This window comes from Corvus brachyrhynchos, unplaced genomic scaffold, assembly GCF_000691975.1.
Source record: "Corvus brachyrhynchos isolate BGI_N302 unplaced genomic scaffold, ASM69197v1 scaffold114, whole genome shotgun sequence".
NCBI lineage: Eukaryota > Metazoa > Chordata > Aves > Passeriformes > Corvidae > Corvus > Corvus brachyrhynchos.
In genome coordinates, this window is record NW_008238337.1 from 8644507 (window position 1) to 8650595 (window position 6089).

Below are 6089 nucleotides of genomic sequence, written 5' to 3' on the forward strand. Positions count from 1 at the left end.
TTTTGTGTGTGTGTATGTTTTTAGCTTTCCTCCCTCACTAAAGAGCAAGTCTGTGTGGACAGACTTGTTACCTTTGCTACCTCTTGAATTCATGAGAACAATAAGATGGTTAGTGAAAGATTAGGCATTTTTTTTCTTTTATTGTAAGTAATTAAATGTATAAAAGTAGAAGCTAAATTAAAGTTAATGGATTTTTACCACCCCGTCCTTCCATCAAAAGTCAACTAGAGAAATGTTAAAGCAAAGCTTGGCCAAAGACAAAGCAAAAAATACACTGAGCTAGAGGCTGTGCTGGCTGCTTGGACTGGCTCAATTCGCAGTCTCTTGGCTGTCTGTAGTCACTTTTAGATAAAAGCAGAAAACTTCTCTGAGCTTTTTGGGCCCTTTCCAGCTTTGTTTATTGAGTCTGGATACTATGGGGAGGGGAAAATGTCCCCCTCATCTTCCACTTCCCCAGCACATCTGGGTCAGTCTGTAAACACCTGGCAGGACAGAGGGTGAGGGCATAGCAGCCTATAATTTACTAGAATCCAGAGTGCAATAAGGTGGGGGAGAGGAGGAGAAAGCAAACCAAAGTGTTTCATATCCTCCCTTTTAGACAATTTAACACACGCACACAAAAAAAAAAAAAAAAAAAGAAAAAGAAACAAAATGTTCTTGCAACATCTGCATAAGACATCACAGCCAACAGCTGCTATTGGTTTAGGAGAGAAGACAGAGAACTTTGCCCACCGATTCTTGGCCCCCTTGACTTTGTTGGCGTGACCTTGTGGAAAGCTATGGCTTACTTCAAGCCTCCCGTGACTGTGGTGGTAAAAATTCACAGCCAGTAGAATCATCCCTTCTGAAATGACTAAGGTTTACACTTGCATTTTTTCATTTGTTGGTTTTTGGTGTTTCGTTTTTTTTTTTTTCTTTTTCACTCAAACCAGTATAGTCTCTACACGTAAGTTTTACCAAACCTCACGTTTTGTCTTTTTTTTAAAAAAAAACAAACAATTTTTTAAAGTTTTGACCAAAAAAGAAAAAAGTGAGCATGTTTGACTAAAACAAAGAAATATAAGCTTCATTTTCTATTTTTTTGTTTTTGTTTTTGTTTTTTTAAGGAAGATTAGTCCATGAGAAGTTTTTGGGTCAATTGAATGAACTGAGGAAACTGGAATCCAGGCTCCAAGCAATAGACAACCCAAAGGCGCTGAGCCTTGGCCTGGTGTCACGTTATACAGGGAACACTCGCCCCTCTCCAGCCGCTCCCGTGTGCTTCTCCCAGTGCCATTGTCCGCTTGCTCCCGGACGCCTGCGAGCCTTGGAGCGCGAGAGGGGTGCATGGACTTTAGGTTTTGTCTCATTGTGCTGAGACGCGCTGTTTTCTTTTCGGGGGTTAAGTGGGCTTTTAGCGTCTTTAGCACTTCCACAGTTTTGAATATATATTGACTTGTTTTCTCCTTGATTCCTTGTCAACTCCCCCTGAGAATGTCCCCAAAATAGTCTTTGGGGAGGACAGGGAAGGCTGTGCCATCCACCATGTTCTCAGAGCGAATTTGAGCAGAGCCCAGGGACAGCTGTGCAAGATGAGTTCCTCGGCACTTTCACCCCGCCTTTACCTCCCCTCCAGCCACCCGAGGCTGAGCTGACCCCGCTCCGGCTCCCCTTGGAGCCCCCCGGCCAAGGACCCACTTCCAAAGCAGGGTTTAGCTCCCTTAGCGAGGGCTCCGGCCAGGGATGAGCCCTGTCCATGCTGCGGGGGTTGGATGCGGGTCTGCCCCATTCCCTCTGCCCTGCAGTGGCGCTGGGGACGTGGGCGGGAGCTGCCAGAAGCCACCTTGGGACAGCAGCTCTCGCTGGCACCGAGGGGGCCGAGCCGGGGAGCGGCCCCAATGCACGAGGCAGCACCAGCACGGAGCTCCCCAGCAGGCAAACCCCTGCTCCCCCTCTTTTAATTCCATTTTTACACGAGTGTGGGTGATGTAGCTTCTCGCCCCCCACCCCAGGCCCCCTCTTCATTTGCTTCTTAAGCCTTGAGAATTACGTTGAACTTTTAGGACCCAATGCTATTTTTAAAAAATTATTTTTTGGAGCATCTTTTTTTTTTTTTTTTTTTTTTTTTTATCCCCTCCCCAGCACTTAAACAGTACGACATAAAGTCTGTGTACAGCAAGAGTATTGTACAAAAGGAAATTATGTTCTTTTTTTCAAATAGCTGTGTAAAGTTGTGTTCCATAGATTGAGTATAAACAACATTTTCCAAATTGTGACAGTAATAATTAATAACTAATAATACTCAAAACTTCAGGGACTGTTTCAGGCCTGCTTGGGGCCTAAACACTCAACTGCATTTGTACGACATAGTATTGTATCAAACATTTTTCTGTATTTTAATGAGAAAGCAAAACACTAGTTTCATATTTAAGATTTTAAGAGTTTTAGGGTGGGGGGGAGGGAGTTGCATTTTTGTTTTTTTATTTTATGTTGATTTTTTTTTTTTAATACACAAAGAGCCTCAAGAGGAATAAAACAATTTAAAAGGAAACAAAAAAAAAAAAAGAAAAAAAAAGAAAAAAAAAAAAGAGGCCAGGCAGCTTAAGTATATGCTTTAGTCACTTAGTTCCAGAATGTTTTCGGAATAACAGGAAAAAAAAGATAAAATAGCAAAAGTTGTATAAAAGAATAAAGAAGCTCATACCCAAATTCACAAAACTATTTTTTAAACCAAAGCACATTTGAATGAGTATGGAACCTCACTTGGCTCAGAAAAGTACTAATATATTTATCTCATTGTTTACATAAACTTTTACAGTTTCAGACCTCAACAGATCTAGGGGCCAGTCAAAATTAATCTTTGCTTTTTCCATTGGTTTGTCTCTGAAGGCTACGCAGTGTTCCCCAGCTTGGGAGGGGGATCTGTGTCCCAGCCTGCATTCCAGCACTGCTCGGGGAGGGTGGGGAGAGGGTGGGCAATTAGAAATATGGCATGTAGAAGTTTTTTTTCTTCAATCCATGAGAGATGTTGCTGGGAGTGAGACCCAAGCACTATTGTAGAGGCATTCCACCCTCCCTCTTCCTCAGACGAGTCTGAGGGAACCAAGCGGGCAAAGGGAGATGCAAGAAGCTCTAGGGATAGAAAAGGACGTTGGAAGATGCTGGGAGCTGCTGTACCCAGCACCTCTCCTTAACTTTAGCCATGGGGAGCTGGGCTGTTCTCCAGTCCTTTACTGCAAAACTTCCAAAAAACAAATTCCTGGCAAAAAAACCCCAAAGGCCCAGCTCTGTGCACTTGGGGGTGTTAGCAGGAGCCACAAAGATCACAGAAGACACCAAAGAGCTATTGACACGCAGCTTCTGTGAGGCTTTGTGGCAGGGGAAAAGGCCGCGGCAGAGCCCAGCCACTCCCGGCCCTGGCTGGGGGCAGCGAGCGGCCGCCCCCTGTGCTGAGCTGGGGCTGGAGCTGTGCTCTCCGGGCCCTCTGAGCCCCATAATGAAACTGCTGGATTGATTCACTCCAGACCTTACAGTCCTGTGCAGAGCCCAAACAAAACTCCTATAGGCAGCCTAGGTGGAAACCTAAGCCGATCTGCATGGTAGAACAGTTTAAAGATGACCAGTGAAGATGGTTTGCTAAAATACCGCTAAAGCCAAAAATAAGAAGGTTTAAGAAAGCTCCCCGTCATTAGTCTTGACCCTTTGTAGCTTTTATTTTCTACACCAAAGCCACCTCAAACATTTGAGGGGGGGCTGATGGAAAATGAAATATTAATTTTGCCTGGTCTTAATATCTAACAAAGATGGTGCAAACACTATTTGACAGTGTTGTTTTTGTATCAATATGTATGTGCAGTAATGAATGTATTTATTTCTCAGATTCTGTATGCACAGTTTTGCAATGTAATTCAGAAAGTTGCAAACACAAAGATGTGTCCGCAGGGTCTTCTCTACAGGATTTCAAAAAAATGAAAAAAATATATTAAAAAAAAAGAAAAAAAAAGAAAAAAGGAATCTCAGAGACTCTCAGCATAGCCATAAACCATAACCTGTGAAGACAATACAAAGACTGGACTTTTGTAGCTTTGCATAGAAGAGGAATTTATGTTTTGCTGTATTTAAATGTTTCAATTTACAGTGTCACTCTTTTAAGATTCCTGTTTTGGTTTTTGTTTTTGTTTTCCTCTCTCTCTTGTGTGTGGAAAGCATTGTTTTTAAGCAGTGCAGGTTCAAAGTCTGGGTTAGCAGTATTTTACCATGTTGCTTCAGTTCTGAAAAGCAGGAGTATGGGTCTTGACCAGAGAAACATCCAGTGCACTTAAGTGAAACAACATTAAATCTGAGGTGACTGCTGGCAAAATCCAGAGAAGGTAGAAGTCACTTGAGGAATAGTTGTGTGCTTCCGATTGCAGCTTGTGACTTGAGACAAGTCTGTTGTCCTGCCTGAAGGACAGGATGTAGCTCCTTTTTAAAGTCCCCCGCATCACTCACTTACTGTTTACTGTGGTAGCAATAAGGATCTCAAAAGTGGGGAGTCAAGGCCTAGGATGGGCAGAGGAAGCTCTGTGCCAAACCCAACAGCCTCTGTGCCATATCATGATGGGCCTTGCAAACGATACTGAAGCATCAGGTTCCCCACAGCACGGGGCTCGAGCACCTGGGAAAAGCTGTGCTTTACAAAGCTTCTTGTTCCTGTATTGGTGGAGTCAGCACCTACTACAGCCTTACAAATCAGCATGAAGAAAGGATGTTTGCTGATTTCTGGATATTTGCCAAATTCTGAAACCTTTCCAATCGGCAGTGCTGGAGTTAAGGGAAAAGCAAATAAAGAAACAAAGAGACAAAACCTCCCTACGCTTTAAGTGGGTTTAAGAGGCTCTAGGTAGCAAACATTGAACTGTCCCCAGACAGCAGAAATGCTCATCATTGAGATGGCACGTTTGGATAAACATTTGTTTAAGTAAGAATTTAAAATCTAAATGAACTCTGAGCTGTAATTCTGGAATAATTAAAGAGACTTTTGGCATTTTTTTTTAGTTTTTGTTTAAATAATTATTTGCTCAACATCAGTAAAGTCTCTCCATTTACTGTAAAATCCTTTCTTTCTATAAGCTTATTCTTGCAGTCCAGAATTGGCCATATTCTTGAAAAAGAAAATTTAGGGGTTGCTTTCAGTAGCCGAAAGTAACCTTTTGCAATGTTTTAAGTCCCATGATAGTTTATGGTCCCAATTTTAGTGCAGGAGACAAGCAGGCAAAAGGAAAAGCTGTTTCTCAGCTCCTTCCACTCCTCGTATTTTGCATTTTTTCAGAATAGGGTAAGGAATTTTACCTTTGATGATTTCCTGTTATAATCGCTAAATTTGCTTCTTTCCTTGCAAGAGGAAAAGATTTGGGAACCCTTGTGAGGCAGTTCCAGCTCTGCTGTAAGGTTCCTAGCTGGTCCTCCAAGTCAGGAAGACTCCTTTGTTTCAGCCCTGGTTCATCTTTCTGCCACATCAAAACTGCTGTTTATTCTGCTTTCCTTGTTTTAACTAACAACCTAAAGATCCTGAAACGTAAGTTTAGAGCTAGAAAGGCATTTTTGTTCCATTGTCTTCTATTGCCACCATCTTCTTTCCTTGCTTCCCTAATTTCCTAAGCATTTTAAAGGCCAGTGTTGAACACACAGATCAGGGGATCGGTGTTTCTGGAACAGAGCAGCCCCTGTGGCATGTGGTGGGGCAGGTCTAAACCACCACACTTGATGTGGCATCTGTTGGCAGTTAGGGACCCACTTCATAGCACTGCTTTCCCTGAGGAGTGGGGCTGGTTCAAACTTTCTCTGTCACAAGTTACCAATTGAAGCACTCCCAGCACAGCTGTTCCTCTAACCTTCCACAGGACTTTTGACTGGCTGGGGATAACTTTTCTATGAGGAGAGGATCTTGTTCTGGCTGGCTGGATATTTTTCCCCATTTTATTTTAATATGTTAAATACAACTGAAAAAGGGATGTTGTATCACCCCTTTTGTTTTTTGGTTTTTGTTTTTTTTTTCATTTTAAGCCTTAACTATCAGTCAGTCTGGAAGCCCTGGATGTTTCCTGGGGAGGGGGAAAGGAGGAGAGGTC